Genomic DNA, 17746 nt, shown 5'->3' with positions numbered 1-17746 from the left:
TGCTGCTCCTGCCCTTCGCCTTCTCAGCGCTAGGAGCGGTAACAGCTCCCCTCCATCAGCCACCTCGAGCGCTTCACAGTTCCTTGCCATTTCCCCACATCACGCCCCCCCCCCCCACCAGTATTGAACCCGCTGCCCAAGGTCAGTCAGTCATCACTTCCTGCCAGGCGCCCAACTAATGCCACGTGATGCAAACACGACCCAGACACGTTAAGTCACTTGTTCAGCCTGCGTCTGTCCAGCACCCTCGGCCAGAGGCTGCCGGCCCGGCCCCTGGGCTGTGTGGTCTATAGTGAAGCCGAAGGAAAGGTCGCCTTGACGTATTTTTCTATTCGAATTCATTGCCAACAGTTAATGATGCGGAACTTTTTATGAGAAACCCCGAGTTCCTGCTTCTCGTCCAAGATAAAATGGACCAGCACTGTTCTAAGTGCTTCTGGGTGTTAACTCGTTGAATCCTCACCATCACCCCGACACGGTCGGTATGAGCACTAACTCGGTTGTCAGTACGGGGAAACTGAGGCACAGGGGGAAAACAGTTTGTCTGAGGTTACTCGGCTCCGACCTAGCTCAGCGATCGGCACTGGTGAACCGAGCCCTCGGATGCGGCACGGGCCCCCTGCTTGCCCAGGCCACCTGCCTGGCTCCCGAGGACTGTGGAGTTTCCAACCCCCTCCCTGAGCTCTTCGCTATCTCCAGTGGCGGAAGCCCTACGCCCTCTGCTCGGGCTCCTGGGATGGGCCTGGCTCCTTCCTGAGGGTCATCTTCACCCCAGAGCAGGCTCAGCCACCGAGAGGGGCACTGGTTACCCTCCCCAAGGCGCTCACTCCGACAGGCTCTTCCCACAGCTCAGTTACACGGCAGCGGTGCCCCCCTGATCCGCGTCTCTCCAGCCACGCGGGGGATTTCTGCTCGCGTGCCTGGCTGGGGCCGGTGGGAGCCCGGGGCTCACATCCCCGTGCCCAGGAACACAGAGCCCTTGTTCTCCTGGCCCCCACCCTGCCCCGCTCACGTTGGACCCTTGCCTCGGTGTGCCCGCGTTGGGCCTCTAATTTTGTCCTTCCTTGGGCACTGCCCCTGATCAGACCGCCAACGGGGAAAACAAGCCGCGCAGAGGCACTTTCTAAAACATCTCTGAAATCAGAGCTGGCCCGGCCTCATTCTCCCCGCCCGTCGCCTTCGCAATGGGCGGTTTGGCCGGGTTCTGTTTCCTCTCTCTCTCTCTCTCTCTCTCTCTCTCTCTCTCTCTCTCTCCCCCTCTGCTCTTCCTCCCGTTTCTGCCTCCGAGTATCCCGGGGGAGGAGAGTTCAGCTAAATGCCCTCATTGTGAGGGTAACTGAAGCATCTCAGACGCCTCGAGACGGTTCCAGGGGGGCAGTGACGTTGGAGAAGGGGACTGATAGCCCCCTTATCGCACAGTGGCTCTCCCGTCTGGCCCTGGGGTGGGCGGGGGAGGGCGTGGAGAGAATGAAAGAAACCACTAGAAAGAACTGGCTGGCTCTCTGGGGAGGCCAACGCAATTTCTAGAAGAAAGAAAAAAAAAAAGAGAAATGTTATCTGACCAAAGAGAGCAATTAATTGGCCATTAGTCTATGGAGTAGGATTTCATCTCCAATACTCCCCGAGTTTGGAAAGAGAACTGGATTAATCCCAGGGAGCACCACAATGGAGTCCCCAGTCCCCAGGGGTCACTAAATATTTATGTGGTACCTTTGTGTGCAAGGCATTCTGGGAAATGCCTGGGAGGGCCACTTGGCTGGGGGCCCCGGGGAGAATGAGGCCAAGATTCTAATCTTGACTTTGATTCTAACTGGCTATGCACCTTGGCAAGTCCCTTTCCCTCTGGGCATCAATTTCCCCAGATGGAAACTGAGAGGGTGGTTCCAAATGATCTTAGCTCACCCACCTTTGATCAAGAAACTCTAAAAAAAACAGTTCTGGAGACGGATGGCAATCATGGTAGCAGAAAATTATGAGTGCATTTAATACTACTGAACCATACACTTAAAAACGGCTAAGACGGCAAATTTTTTGTCGTGTGTATTTTACCAAGATAAAAACATTTTGAGAAAAAATAAAGGTAAAAAGGTTTTAAAAAAACTGATTTATTGTCCACTGTACAAAGAGGGTAGCAGATAATATGGCAGTTCCTGTCTTACAGGAAGCATTTTTAAAAACTTTTTTTAAAAATTGATTTTAGAGAGAGGAAGGGAAGGAGAGAGAGAAAGAAACATCAATGTGAGAGAGAAACATCGATCGGTTGCTTCCCACATGCACCCTGACCGGGGATCGGACTCACAACCTGGGCATGTGCTCTGACCAGGAATCACACCTGCCACTTTTTGGTGCACAGGACGACGCTCCAACCAACTGAGCCACACCGGCCACGACTACAAATGCTTTTAAAAATAAATGAATGAATAAAGTTCACCGTCAAGGAGTTCATAACCCACAACCATTCACTATACTTCCAGAAGCCCCTGGAAGACCCCAACCCCAGACCACCCTGCCTCGCACTCCACGGGCCGGTTAAAATCATGGCGCCGGCCTCTCCAGTTAGGGCCTGGCTTCCAGAGCAGGGAACCGGCCCAGCCTTCTGTCCGCAGAGAGAAGAACTGTGGCAGTCAGTCCAATGACCTCATTGTTCTGGGCCTAGAGGCCAGCCCACCCTGGGCCTGGCACCCAGCTGCCCCCCTTTGAAGCCCGAGGTCCCCATTCTTCTCGGCGCCCAGCCTGTTATCTGACCCTCCATCCAGGACAGCTTATCTCCCGGCTTTCAGTAGCCTGCACAACTAGAAACCCGAAAACGTTTCTCGGGTTTTATTTTTCTCTTTCTTTCTTATTTTCTTCTGGGGCCATCAAGCCCCCATCTTTATCACGTTCTGAAAAGAGACGCTAACTGTGTCCTCCGGCCGGGTGGCCTCTGTGCCCAGCCGCAGGCGGCTAGGGTTGTTTGTGCACCTGCACGTATGGATCCCTATTGGCTTACGCGACAAAGGGGACACAGTCCTGCTCTTTGAAGGTGAGAATAACTTGGCTTAAGACAGGATGGCCGGGAATGCTCTGTGCATAAGACTGAGCGATATGATCCAGGTGGGGTCCCCACAACGGTAAGTTTATCTGGGGGAACACAGGGGATCCTTGCATGGGACCCATGACCCAGATATAAAAGAAAACACAAAACAAAATGTCCAGTTTGACGAATTACTGCACAATGAGCATGCGCCCATGTAACCACCTTCCAGGGCAAGAAACAGAAGGTGGCCAGCTCCCCGGAGCGCCTCCTGTGCTCCTGCCCCAGCCGAGGTAACCACCATCCTGACCGCTGTGGCCGTTCCTCCCTGTTTTTCTTTCTAACGCTCCCACCTAAGCGTGCGTGCATTCCTCAACACTCTAGTGTGGCTTCTATTTTGAGCTTTTTGTAACTGACATTACATGTAGCATATGCGCTTTTGTGCTCGGCATTTGCTTTTGCACGACTCATCCTTTGGTGGCACGTGGCTGTAGCTGGTTCCTTTTTCCCTGCTGTATACTACTCCATGGCATGATGGAACCTCACATCACCTGTCTGTGATACCACAATGGGTATCTGGTACCCAGCTGCCCCACCTCAAAGATTTTCACTATCATGACATATATGTCTCCTTTCCATATCCTTTGAGTCTATATCTCAAAGTGGAATCGTATCGTGCTGCTTTAGTAAATATGGCCAGGTGGTTTTCCAAAACGGCTGTACTAATTCACACTCCTGCCAGCAGTGTACGAAGTTCTTCGAGCCTCTTTTTAAATTTCGGTGGAATAACCACAGCTTTGTGCTGTGTGCATGTGGCAGGCTTAGAGCGTGAGCACCTGAAGGGAGCTAAATGACTCCCCGACCCCCTCAAAGTGACAGACGGGTAGAAGACACACAGGTGAGCGAAATCATCACAACAGTGGAGCTTGGAGAGTTCATGGCAGGGAGATCTGACCTGGTGCAGGGGAGCTCCAGAGGAATTCTCAGAAGCGATGCTTCACCCAAGACTGGAAGGAGCTTTACCAAGTAAAGATGGAGAGGGAAGTGTTCTGGGCAGATGCACAGCATGTGCAAAGGCCCTGAGGTGGAAGGAAGCAAGGTGAGTTTATGGAGCTGAGGGGAAAAGGCCCCGAGAGGTCAAGAAAGCCACCTGGGGTGACACAGCAAGTTAGTAGCAGAGCTGGGTCTAGGACTCCACTGCGAAGGGGTCCTGGGCACCCATGGGTTTGTGTGGATGCGACTGATTCCTTTAGAAGATAAGGCCTTCACAAGAGGCAGGACCTCTGGGGTCAGGTATGCTGGGGTTCAAACCTTGGCTCTGCCACGTCCTAGCTGTTTGACCTTGGCAGATCCCTACACTACTCAGTCTATTTCCTCATCTGCAAGAAAAAGAAGACGGTGATCATAAAACCACTACCCTCAGGGCCCACATGAGTAGAAAAAGGGGCTGTGCTTGGAAAGGGCCTGGCACAAAGTGAGTGCTCCTCTTACCTAATAATAGACAAACATGTAAATCGACCATACCTCCGCTATACCACCAGCCAATCAGGAATGATATGCAAATTAACCCAACAAAGATGGCGGTTAATTTGCATACTCAGCCTCCGAGTGACATTCTGCCCCACCCCCGGTCTCTCAGGTTCTCTGGCAGCGTGGGAAGGAGGAGCCGGAGTGGAAAGAGGCGGCGCCCGGAGCAGAAAGAGGCGGCTCCAGGGCCTGAGCAGAAAGGGGCTAGGCCAGAGTGGAAAGGTGGTGCCGGCAGCCAGGGAAAGGAAAGCCCATTCTAGCACGAATCTTCATGCATCGGGCTTCAGTTTTACCTATAAGGAGCCTGAGCATCAATCTCCCTCTCTCACCAGGCTGCTGGGGTTGAGGTTTTATAGGAGCTTTGTTGAGTGCATACTACGTGCCCAATCCCTCCTTATAAGACAGGAACAATGAGGACCCTATGTTGCAGATGAGAATACTGAGGCTCAGAGAGGCAAAGTGACTTGCCCTCAGTCACACAGCAGCGAGTGGGAGAGCCAGGAGCACAGCCTCCCTCACGTGGAGGGATGGTGGCTATATTACCTTCTCAGCCTTTGCAGAGCAAGTTTTATCCCAGGAAACCAAGAGTGTGAAGCAGGACATCAGAGAGAACATTAATAATCTCAGGCAGCGAAATGAACTGCTTTGAAGCAGCCATTCTTGCTGAATCCCATCCACAGAGCCTGTTGAAAACGGTGCGGCTCGGAGTTGAAAGGCCTGCCCGTGGCCATCCAAGGGGGGTGCTGAAAGCATACAGCACATGACTCCGGCTTCTAGAACAATGGCCCGGGTGTCTCCGAGGTCATCCGCAACACGAGGTCTCTGCTGTTCAGACAGAGGCGGCTCTGTGTCCCCCATGCTGGCAAGACCTGCCCTGACAGCATGGTCCAACTGAGCCACGGACAGGCTTGCTTGGTCTGTCCTGTGCTTTAAAATTGCTTGAATTGGTGGCCAACGTTTACAATCAAGGGGACTTTGCAAAAAAACAAACAAAAAAATACACAAACAAAAAAACACCAAAAATCGTAGAATGCAATTCTCTTGGAAAAAACAATCAAGAGATATGGTCACCCTGGGCTTGCATTTTTCTCAGAGTGACAGTGGGCTGGGGGTTGGAGCAGGATACCCCGCTTCTACGCCCCAAACAAAGCACTTGGTCTCTGGTTCACCACTGCCCCTCTGCTCTGTCTCCCTTCTAGGGGACCAGTCTGGATTTGCATTCCTCTCTGCATCCTCGGAGCCATCACAGCTTGTAGCTGGTGAAGGGACCCACGAGGTGGGGCTGATTAAGGGACAGTGGCTTTCAGCACCCGAAGTTGGAGGGGAAGGGGCAGGTCCAAGGCTCACAGGCATCCGTGCGATGCCTAGGCTGAGTCTTCTGGTTGTAAGTGCCTCCCGTGGCCCTAAATACTTGCAGAGTCCCTGCCTGGCCTACATTACCACCGTGCCAAGAATCATCATCGCAGCAGTAATACTAGGTAGCACTCACTGAGTACATTGTGTGCTGGGGTCGGGGCTAAGGACCTTGCGTGCCTGAGCTCATTTCATCCTCATGACCACCCTCTGAGGTGAGGACGAGACAGCCTGCTGGTCCATCGCTTTAGACTGACCAGCATTCACTTCCCCCCTCTCTGGTTCTCTGGGTCCTGATTTTCCTTTGAGAACCCATCCCTCTCCCACTATTGGTCTTGGTGACTCAGGAAGCAGAAAAGGGCAATTCACCCCTCCCTCCCCCAAAGAGGCTCCAGGGTTGGTCCCATGACCTCAATCTGGCTGAACAACATAGAACGTTTCCCTGGCTATGGTGATTCGTTCCAGGAGGCCCCGGGTCCCAATTCCAGGACTTGCTGGAACGGAGCTTACAGCTGGCACAAGGCAGGCATGGAGCTGCTGATGGGCATTTGTGCCCAGGAGAAGAGAGCCAGAGCCAATCAGAGCAGGAAGCCACAGAGAAAAGGGAGAGCAAAAAAACCTCAGAGGGAGGGAGGAAGAGAGAGAGAGAAAGCTGTAACATTGTCAAGCTCCTGGATCCAGCCAAGCCTGAAGCTGGATGCTACTTACATGCGCCAATATATTCTGTTTTACGCCTGAGAATAAGAGTATATTGATATACTTAAGTTGGATATTCTGTCTCTTACAGCCAAAAGAATTCTGATGAATATAAATATTACCATTATTTCCATGTTGCATGAGTAAACTGGAGGCTAAGGAGATAGAAGTAAATTACAAAGGCCACAACAGCTGTGAATTGGTAGCACTTGGATTTGAGTGCTACCTAAAGCCATTAGGTCAGAAATCCTGGTCTCTTATAGGCCTGTCCCTCTTCCTCTACCAGCTGAGGGTTGGGGATTTTAGAAACAGCATATGCTCAGAGCCCCTGGTATATTGTGGTGTGGTGTGTTGGCAGGGGGTTGGGGATGGGGAGAGGAGGGACCAGAAAGAGAGTGGGGGAGGCTGTATAGAGACCAAATATATAATTATTATTTAAATCAGTTCTGATGCCATAAGGAAAAAAATCAAAGCTTTCTGTGGCATTTCCCCAGTGCCATTTTTTTTTATTCTATCTTATCAAACATGGCTGGCATTTGTTTTACAAAAAAAAAAAAATCTCCTTTAATTAAAAAAAAAAAGTCTCTAATAAAAGTTAAAATAGCCCACAAGCCATCAGGTGACAATGGAAGGAAGACGGGCGTTTCAGCAACTTAAAGCAGATTAAAAAACTAATTTGTTGACTCTCTTTTCGAAAGCTCACCTCTCCCTTGGAAGGCTGTGTGTTTTGCATAATGAGCCTGAAATCCTGAAATCGCTGATGCCTGCTCAGCTCCCTCTTTGTTGGGATTTCAATGGGCTCCCACCTCACGTGGGGGCAAGATTTCTTCTTGTTGCTCTGGCCAGGGTTTAATGGAATCAGTTCACTCCCTGCACTTAAAATCTTTATAAGGCTTTTCCTGCTGCTGGGAGGACAAAGAGCAGAATATTTACGGGGCCCACAAGGCCCAGAGATTTATCCGCTTTCATTGTGGACCAGTTCCTCCCCACCCCAAAGATCTAGTGTCCACGTCCTCTCCTCCGTTCATGCCGCTCGCCTTCCCACCTCAGGACCTTTGCACGTGCTATTTCCTCTATTTTCCCATCCCTCCGCGCCTGGTTAACGCTAATCATCCTTCGGAGTCCAGCTCACTTTGCCGTTTCTTGGGAAGCCTTCCTTTTAAATGCCCTATTTTGTGCCTCCCCTGCCTCTAGCCCAGCGGTTCTCAACCTTTCTAATGCCGCGACCCTTTAATACAGTTCCTCATGTTGTGGTGACCCCCAACCATAAAATTATTTTCGTTGCTACTTCATAACTGCAATTTTGCTACTGTTATGAATCGTAATGTAGATATCTGTGTTTTCCGATGGTCTTAGGCTCTACAGCAGCGGTTCAATTGCTAGCAGGGTCGCCTAAGACCATCGGAAAACACAGATATTTACATTACGATTCATAACAGTAGCAAAATTGCAGTTATGAAGTAACAACAAAAATAATGTTATGGTTGGGGGTCACCACAACATGAGGAACTGTATTAAAGGGTCGCGGCATTAGAAAGGTTGAGAACCACTGGGCTAGAGTCAAATACCTTCCTTCCTGACAGTTACTTTGAGTTGTCATCATGTGACACTTCCCAGAGTTCTCCCCAAACTGGTTTCTGCAGGTAAATTTTGGAAGCCAATGTCATGAGCCAGAGGCCAAGCACAGTCAGAAGGTTTGGTTTTTCCACAGTAGCTTTAGCTCCCGTGCAGGTGGCCTCATTTTACAGATGAGAACACTGAGGCCAGAGATTGAGCCATTGGCTGTTGTTGAGTTGCTAACATCGGAACCCACTGTCTGATTGCAAAGAATGTTTATTTCTTGAGGGCCTGCCCTGTGCCGGATACTCTTCCAGGTGCAGGAAGATGCCACTTACTCAACACTGCGAAAAATGAAGACAAGTTCCAGGTAAGTGCATTTTCCAGACACCTGAGGCATCACGCACGGAAACACTTAGTTAACCATGGGCTCAAAATATTTTATACAGTGAACTATTCTCTGTCCTTTTCCCTGCCTCCTGAGTGGGAATGAACTGTTTCTTGGGGCCATCACAGCAGCCAGCAACATTTCTGCTGCCCTATCACATAGCACATTGATTGTGTAATGGTCTTCTTGCCTTATCGACGGTTTTACTTTCCACGATTTCAGTTATCTGTAGTCAACTGCGGCCCAAAAATATTAAATGGAAAATTCCAGAAAGAAACAATTCGTATGTTTTAAATTGCACACCATTCTGAGTCACACGGTGAGATCTCACGCCATCCTGCTCCATCCGGCATGCTCTGTGTGCTACCTGCCCGTGAGTGGCTTAGTAGCTGTCTGCATTCTCAGATAGACTGTCGAGGTAGCACAGTGTTTGTGTTCAAGTGGCTTTTATTTTACTTAATAATGCCCCCAAAGCACAAGAATGGTGATGCCGGCAATTCGGATGTGCCAAAGAGAAGCCATAAAGTGAAAAATTCTCTATTTAATAAGGTCAGAGAAAAAAAAAATCAAATGCTGAGGTTGCTGGGATCTACAGTTAAGAATGCATCTTCTATCTGTGAAATTGCCTAATTTATAAGTTAAACTTGATCACAGGAATGTCTTACGGGGGGAAAAACAGAATATATAGCGTTCGGTCCTATCCGCGGTTTCAGGCATCCACTGGGGGTCCTGGGAAGCATCCCCTGCGGACAAGGCTACTGTTCATTGTTCTCTAATTGGTGACCTTGTTCTATAACGTTGAGATGAGCAAACGCTGAAGCTACTGAGATGATGAGGTCATGTGACCCCTGCATTAAATCCCGCCCCCCTACTGTGATCCTTCCGTTTTCACGTTTCTTCTTTTGACGATCTCTTCGCCTGTACCCTCGTTCTCTGGCTGCTGTCACTGTGCTTTCTCTACCATCCTACACACGTCTCGTTTGCTCCTTCTCTAGGCTGTAAGGCCGGGAAGCCAGGATGCTGAGCTTGTCAGGATGGTGTGCGAAGTGAGAGTCTAGAGGCTCCGCGTGGAGAAGTGTTGGCTCTTTTCTGATATGGACACGGTGGCGATTCAATGGGATGACTTTCTCTTCCTGCTTCACAGCGGGTTGAGTTTCCAGGACAAACGGGGACGTCTCTTCCCTCCTCTGGGCCTCCATCTCCCCACTGAAGAATTCTCCCAGCTCCCAACGTCTCTGGGGTTGCTGACCCTCTGGATGCCCGGCCTGTGGATGGATGTGAGCCTGATCCACCGTCACTGACCTGCGGACATTGAGTTCTGGCCTCCTCTCTCTACGCCAAGGCCCAGGACCCCAGCTAGGCTTTTTAGCTCAGAAGTGAGCACATTTTTTTCTACGAAGAGCCAGATAGTAAGTGTCTTAGGCTTTGTTGGCCACACGATCTCTGCCACAACTTCTCGACTCTGCAGTTGCAGCTGCAAAACAGCCACAGACAATCTGTAAACGAAAGGGTGTAGCTGTGTCCCAATAAAACTTTACTGACAAAGACAGGAAGGGAGCCGGGTTGGGCCTGGGGGCCCTGGCTCGTCAAGCACTGTCCTAAAGCATTCCAAGCTGGGTCCCACCCTCCTCTGGGACTAGGGCAGTGGTCGGCAAACTCATCAGTCAACAGAGCCAAATATCAACAATACAATGATTGAAATTTCTTTTGAGAGCCAAATTTTTTAAACTTAAACTATATAGGTAGGTATTAACTTAATTAGGGTACTCCTAAGCTGGCCTTTGCTAAAAACTCAAGGGGCCAAAGAGCCGCATGTGGCTCGCAAGCCGCAGTTTGCTGACCACTGGACTAGGGCAACCAATGTTCACTGGTTCGCACGGGACTCTCCTGGTTTGAGCTCTAAAATGTGCATTTGGGAAATCTGTCCGTTTCAGACAGAGCAGGATGGCTGGTCTCCCTGTCTGGGATCCCATGGCCTCTGGTTTCTTCCATCTTGACGTTGTTCTGGCTGTGACATTCCACCGTCTCCTCCTCAAGAAGGAAAAGGAAGAGAAAGAATGGGAGGAAGGGCTCCTGTTTCCGACGTGCCGGGCACTGTGTGAAGGGCCCTGTCAACATGACCGCCTTTGATCCTCACAACCACCTGGCTGGGGTGCGGTGGCTAGAGATGGTCGCAGGGAGGGGTCAACGCTGGGCTGGATCTCGGTCTAATCTGCCTCCAGAACCAGGTTCTCCTGCTCCCCCTCCGGACTGTAAGCTCCTTGAAGACAGAATTGGGGTCTCCCATCTCTGCATCGTCCGTACCCACACCGAGTATGACACTTAGAAGATCCTGAGCGAATACTAAGCGTCAGCAAACACTGATGCTCAAGAATAAAAGAATGAAGGAATGAGCAAATGCCCCCTTCCCCCCAACACATACACACACCCAAATAGACACTTTCCACTTCTATGAAAGATTCATTCCTGACTACCTAACCTCCTGGAGAGTGAAAGGGGAAATGCCGAATGGATGCTAGGATGTATGTATGTCAAACCTGCCTGCTGGCTCTGGGGAGGCAGTGTGACATCGTGGTTAAAAACATGGTCTCTGACATCAGGTGATCTGGGCGCAAATCCCAAGTGTGCCTCTTCCAGGCTGTGGGAGCTGTGCTAGCCCACTCACCTCTCCGAGCCTCACAGATGATAACAGAAGGTTATAGAAGAAACTGTCTTGTAGACAAGAAACTGCCTGTGGTAACGGGTAAGAGATATATAAAGCCTCTGGCATGGGGTATGATATTTGGTAAACACTCCACAAACGTCTACCATTATTATTATTATTGGATGATTACTGCAAATGTTGGGATGAGCAGAAAGCAAGGTAGGAATGGGACATCTGTGATGAGAAGTACAGGTATTCATGATGCAGTTCTGAGTGAGTACCAGGGGTCAAACAGGACAAGGAAACACAGACTGCTTGTGACTGATTGGTTAGCTATAACCACGCTAATGCTGCGTAACAAACACCACCAAGCCCCGGCGACGTGCCATGAGAGGCATTTATTTAGCCACCCAGATTGTGGCTGAGCTAGGCTCTTCACTGAGGGGTGGGCTCAGGGAGGCTGGACGTGTGTTCATTCTGGGGCCAGACTGCGGGGACAGTGACCACCTTGGGGGAGCTCTTCTCCCAGTCACGGCAGAAACACGCAAGGCTCTGAGTCCTCGGCTAGGAACAGACACACTGTCACTTCCGCCTCACCCGAATGGCCAAAGCTGGTCCCATGGCTGAACCCAAACAAAGGACCAGGAACATAAACCCCGTCTGTCCCTTGAGTGGGAGGAATGACGAGGTTGCGTGGCTGAGGGCATGGACACAGGGAGGAAGGAGGAGTTAAGAGCCTTTGGTGCATGTGCCCGGATAACCAAACAGCAGCCACACCCTGCCTCACACTGCCCTGCCCTGCTCGCCTCGCCAGCCTCCTCTTCAGCCCCTGCCTCATCAGCTCTTGGTCAAAATCTGGGAGACCCTTAGCGGTAACATGTGTAGGCCTTGGGGACCCTAGCCCCACCTTCCCAACATCTGGACCTGCTCCAGGGAGCCATTCATCTCGGGCAATTTCTTTCCTCACTTGATTTGTTTATTTAAGGAAAACAAGTTGCTCCTAATTAGAAACACTGCTGTCGAGATGCGCGGCCCGTCCCAGGCTGCCGACATGCGGACCTCCTGCCTGAACCGGTACCTGCGCTCTTAACATCTGCGAGTTTGCTCAGCAGCAGTCTTCAAGTGCGGGCTTCTGGCCACAGAGAACTGGGCTGCTGTGTGGGTTGAGGGAGCCGGGGGCAGGGGAATACACCGGCTTCGGAGCTAAGGCGCATAGAAAACGAACACGCAACATCCCGGCGCGCTGCTCAGAGCCGGCATCGATCGCTGAGCCAACACTCGGAAGGTGCACAGCACGAGCACAGCTCAAACCTGAGGAGCAGGCGGAAGAGTCGTTGTAAAGGTTTGTAAATGTGTTCTGCTTGCAGCCTCTGAGTTGTGTTTACTCCACACACACACATACACACACACACACCTTTACACCCTATGGACACTCACACCTGCAGAAATGCACATCTCAGAAACACACACATACACATGAGACATGAACAAAAGTGACACGGCCTGACAGACAAGCAAGCATGCTCAGAAACACACAATGGACACCCAGAGACATGTGAGAAAGTACAGTGCCACAGCCCAGGTACATACACTCAGAAACATGCTCATACAGAGCAGTTACACTGCAACATCCCCAAACACACTTGGAGAGACACTCACATACACCCGGAGACACACTCAAATGTACACTGGAACCAACACACCCAGATAGCAACACCAGGAAACACACACAAACACACAGAGATACAACTGAGCATGCAATGCTACACATAGGCACACACACACACCCAGCAACACATGTGTGCACACAGATGATCAAAATCTGTACACTGAATACACATATGTGCACACTCACAAAGCACATGTATACTCAGAGACGCAATCAAATGCACCCTCTAACACTCAGATACACATGCCCTGAACATCATACATGCTCACAGAGATAATCACAGAGGTTATACCATGACCAACAGATGCACACACTTACACGGAGACAATCAGGTGTGCAGTGCTATACACACATATGCACACAGAGACATGCACAATGTACACTGGGAACCATGCAGACAGATATGCCTGTAAGTGCATACCACAGCTCATACTCACATAATCAGTGCACACACATGTACACTCATAAGCGCCCACATGGACATGTGCAGACAGCACGGACAGTTAGCAGAGCGTGTACCAGGCAGGCCTGCACAGCTTCTCAAACACAAGTATTACCCGCACAGACCCACACAGCACATGCGTGCAGCTGTGTAGCCATGCACCTGCCCAGTCACAGAGACACATCCAACTCACATACAAACAACTGCTTACCACTCACAAGTGCACATGCATCCCTGCACTTGTGCTGACTCACACAGGCACACATTCTCTTGCGGGCATGCACACGCACATGTACTCATCGATCCATGTTTATGCGGTCTCATAAATACACACTCATATTGACACTGTTCTCACATAGGTGCACATACACTAAGGTTTTTATGTCAGCCATGCTCACATGAGCACATGTGCCCCAAACCTGCATGAGAATATACGCATGTGTCTCCACACACATTTACATCCTATTCCACCAGGAAAGCAAACTGTTGATTTTTTTCAGGCAAGCCCACAGACTGAGCTAGCCCACGGTGGCACTGCTCCTGCCCAGTCCCTACTGCACGCCCATGAACTCACTCGTCAGCAGAGATGAAGTCTGCCTTCCCACGGTCATTTCAGCATGAACCCTGGAGAACCCTAGTTTGGGGAGGGACAGATGTCCCAAGCCTCAGAACCACTCAGAGAGAAATAAGACTGACCAATCTTCTGCCTTCCCCACAATCTCAGCAACACCCCGTCTCCTGCCTACACACACACACACACACACACACACACACACACACGGAAGGCCCTTGCCCCAGCGTGGCTGTTCCTACAGGGAACAGCAGGCTCACCAGCTCAGACAGCCTCAGCAGACAGTGCCTGACACCCAGACACACCTACTAACTTCTCTGCCCTGGGTCCCTACATAGCTGCAAAGTTGAAGCCATGGAGACAGCTTACCTCCACCTCCTGTTGTCATGGTGACATAGCAGCTGGATGCCTCAATTCCTCCCCAGATGGCCCTGGGCTCCCCACGAGGAGCTGCTGGTCCAGCCATGCTTTTATGAGGCAGCAGCGAAGGGGTGGGGACTGCAGGTGCCAGGTGATTGCAGAGGACAAGAGCCCTGCCCCCCAGCCAAGGATCACCTGGTGCTCCCGTGGGAGAGGGCCAGCCCCTGACGGGAAACAGCAGCCGGGTGCCCACGCACAGGACCTGAAAACAGGGCGCTCTGCTGCTGTGTGTGTGTGGCTCCACTCCAGTCTCCGCTCCATACACTAAGTGCTTGCACGCACCATCTCAGTCATCCCAACAGCCTCCTGGAGTCACAACTATGAGCTCCCCATTTACAGTGGAGGGAGGGAGGTTTGGAGGGTGAAGCGTTGGTTAAACGCAGAGGTGTCCGAGTCCCAAGCCTCTTAAACACTAAATTACACCAACTCTTGGGATTTTGAAAATCTCACCTGTGATCATTGCTCAGGGTCATAGAGTGCCTGAACTGGGACTTCTGAGGATACATGAAATCTCTTCCTTTTACAGAAGCAGCTACGGGGGCCCAGAGAGATCTAGTAATTTTCCCAAAGTCACACAGCAAATTGAGGGCAGACTTGAAACTGAAGCTCCTGACCCAGAGATGGGGCTCCCCCAGGACATCAAGAACCGGTCTCCGACGCCCTGGAGGAACACTCGGGTCTCAGCAGCCCAAGCAAGCAACTCCTAGGCTGGCCCCAGTTCAGAACCCCAAGCGAGGGCAAGAGGCCCTCAGACCCCCACCTCACGCCTCAAACACTTTCTAAGAACCGCATGGCAATGCTATTCCCCAGAGGCAGCCTCCCAGCCCCAGCAGGCAATGGCAGGAATATGTCCCACCTCCTGGCCATGGCCAGAAGCGCGTCCCCTGCCTGCCTCCCTGACCAAACAGTCCAGCAGGATGACCCCAGCCCTGGGCTGGAACCTCCGTGAGGCAGCACAATGCCTTCCAGAGGTCTGTGACCACCAGGGTGGTTCCAGAATGATCCTTGGAGACTAGGTGGCCTCTTTGAATCATGCTTTTCATTAGGAGGAAACATAATCTGGCCCAACTCATGAGCTATGCGCTGGCCTCAGCAGAGCCTCTAGGGACATGGAGGTGGGGGGACCACCCACATCCTCAGAGCTGGGGATGAGCATGCCAGGAGTCCTTAGACAACTGTCCGTTCCAGCTCCTTTTTTTTTTTTTTTTTTTTTTTTGCAAAAAGTTTGCACCTCCCCAAGCTCCAATCTGAATGGCCGCATTGAATGGTCCAGGAAACTTCCCCCAAATCTTTTGCTCATCTAAGGAGCTGCAAGGAATGGAAGGTGATCCCTGCCTCTCCTAGTTGCTCTGCCAAGGAGGCGAGTCCTCTCCTGGGATGACACTCGGGGCTTGGATGGAGGTGATCAGACTGAATGGGTCCCCCTGTCCTTCAGTTCCCTCTCCCTCTCTCTCTCTCTCACACACACACACCAGAATGAACACAGGCAAGCCTGCAAACCCCTGGACACAAAGCCCATCACCTGGGCAGCCTGGACACAAGGAGTCTCCTCTATCAGAGTATCATCCCCAACAAATACCTTTAAAGCCAACGGGAAAATATGACCGGTTCTTTCTCCCTCAGAACTCGCAGCTGCCCAGGAAGGGGGTGGGTGGCTCAGGAACCCAATGGGAAGGGCCCGCTGCCTTCCCCCTGGCCCAGCTCGGCGGGAGAAGCCCGGGAGTGCCTGCCTTTGGGGACCCGCAGGATGTCCAGGGAAAGGCTGCCTGGATGAGCCAGAATGTCCCACCCTCTGCCAGAGGAGAGAAAGTTTGTCATTTACCCAGAGCTGGGCTGTCACCGCTCTGGGTTCTTGACTCACCTGGCTCTGGGCGCTGAACCCCCAGCCTACAGAGAGGACCTGGAAGCTGGATCGTTTCGCAGAGGCTCCCCACCCTCTGACCCCTTTCGGGGCCCTCAGCCCTTACCTGCGGGGTGTCAGCCACTTGCAAACTGCCAGCGGAGCCCAGCGGGCGCCTGGGGTCTCTCTGAGACTCTTGCGTCCTGCTTGGCGTGCCCGCTCTGTGGGCGCCTTCCCAGCTGCCAGCTGCTGCAGTGGCATCAAGGAAAGCGGAGTCCAGATTTCCTTCCTCGCTGCCAAGGCTCCTCCAGCCGGGCCCCGGGGGGCTATTTCTCCGGGGCTGGTGCAAGGGGCATCCTCCGCCTCCAGCGGGAAAGTGAAGTGTGCGTCCTGGATTGCAGCAGCGGCGACAGCGGTGGCCGGGGACCAGGAGGGGTGGCGACGCCAGCCGGCGGCGAGCTGGGGAGGCAGGCGGAGGGGAGAGGAAGTGAAAGCCCGGCTCCGGCTCCTGCGAGCCTGGCGCTCAGGCGGGCGGCACTGCGGGGACCCCGCGCCACAGCGAGGCCCCGCGCACACACCCGTCCCAGGGATGCCCAGGCCCCAGGCGCACGGGGCGCGGGGATCGGCTGCCGCTGGACAGGAGATCCAGCCGCCTCGCTTCTAGCCGGCTGCCTCCTTCCAGCCTCGGTCCTTGCTTCCCCGCTCGCCCCGGACTTCACGTCTCCAGCCCCAGCTCCCAGCGCTCCTGCCTCCGCGCCAGCAGCGCCTCAGCCCGGCGCGCTCCACAGCACTGCCTACCGCTTAACTCCTTGCATGCCACCTGGCCCTCCCGCCGCCTCCCGGGTAGCTGGGCAGAGCCGGTGCCAGGCCTGCTGGGAAGCTCGGGCAAGGGCCGCCTCCTCCGAGCCTCAGTTTTACTCTTCTGGAAAATGGGCTGCAGAGACCCATGTCCTAGGGTCGTTTGGAAAATTCACTGAGACTCTTGTGCCGCGTACCAAGATGCCTGGCATTGAGTAAGCACTCAGTAAACGGCAGAGCATTCACTGCTGCTGCTGCTGCTGCTGTTCAAGAGGCTGAACTGGGTGACTCACAAATAGTAAACATGCAATCAAGGGCAGTTTGGTTTCTGGTCTTTAGTTTGTTGTTTTCACAGGCAGTAGGTTTAAGCTGTGTGGCCTCTGGCTGATCACTTACCCTCTCTGAGCCGGTTTCAGAAGACCCCTTCCCAGCTCTGTGACTTTGGGTATGTCTCAGCATCCCCTCTGAACCTCTGTCTCTTCATCTGTAAAGTGGGAACAATAAATAATGACAGACACGCCCACCTGCAAAGGACCTACAGCAAATCTCTGGGGAAGGGGCCCACCTTCTGATGTGGCCTGTGGCAAGATCCACCATGGACTGACAGCCTCCTTGAGCCTCCAGACACCGCGTTATGTGGTTGTAAACACTTGATCCTATTGCATCATCTAAACAACCCAGGGGGCAGCTAGTTCCCGATCCATTTCTCAGATGGGAGCACTGAGGCCCAGACAGGTTAAGAGGCTCACCCTCGTTTGGCACAGCTAGAAAGTAGCAGAGCTGGGATTTGAACCCTGGGCTTTCTGACTCCAAACAGGTACCTGTTAA

At 52.2% G+C, this 17746-nt stretch overlaps 1 protein-coding gene across 4 annotated transcripts in view; it reads right to left on the bottom strand.

The window, feature by feature from the left end:
- Positions 1 to 17385, bottom strand: part of WSCD2 (WSC domain containing 2) — a 76703-nt gene extending 59318 nt beyond the window's left edge. For 3 of the 4 annotated variants that reach the window (XR_013813028.1, XM_079762480.1, XM_079762478.1), the window contains exon 1: positions 16248 to 16898. The gene's annotated coding sequence lies outside the window, so the exon portion shown is untranslated. Of the gene's footprint in view, positions 1 to 16247; positions 16899 to 17314 lie in introns of those variants that run through there. The other variant, XM_079762479.1, reaches the window with a different exon arrangement.
- Between the last annotated feature and the right edge of the window lie 361 nt (positions 17386 to 17746).

The sequence above is a fragment of the Cnephaeus nilssonii genome (genome assembly GCF_951640355.1).
Source record: "Cnephaeus nilssonii genome assembly, chromosome: 22".
NCBI lineage: Eukaryota > Metazoa > Chordata > Mammalia > Chiroptera > Vespertilionidae > Cnephaeus > Cnephaeus nilssonii.
This window is presented reverse-complemented; position numbering and strand designations above follow the sequence as displayed.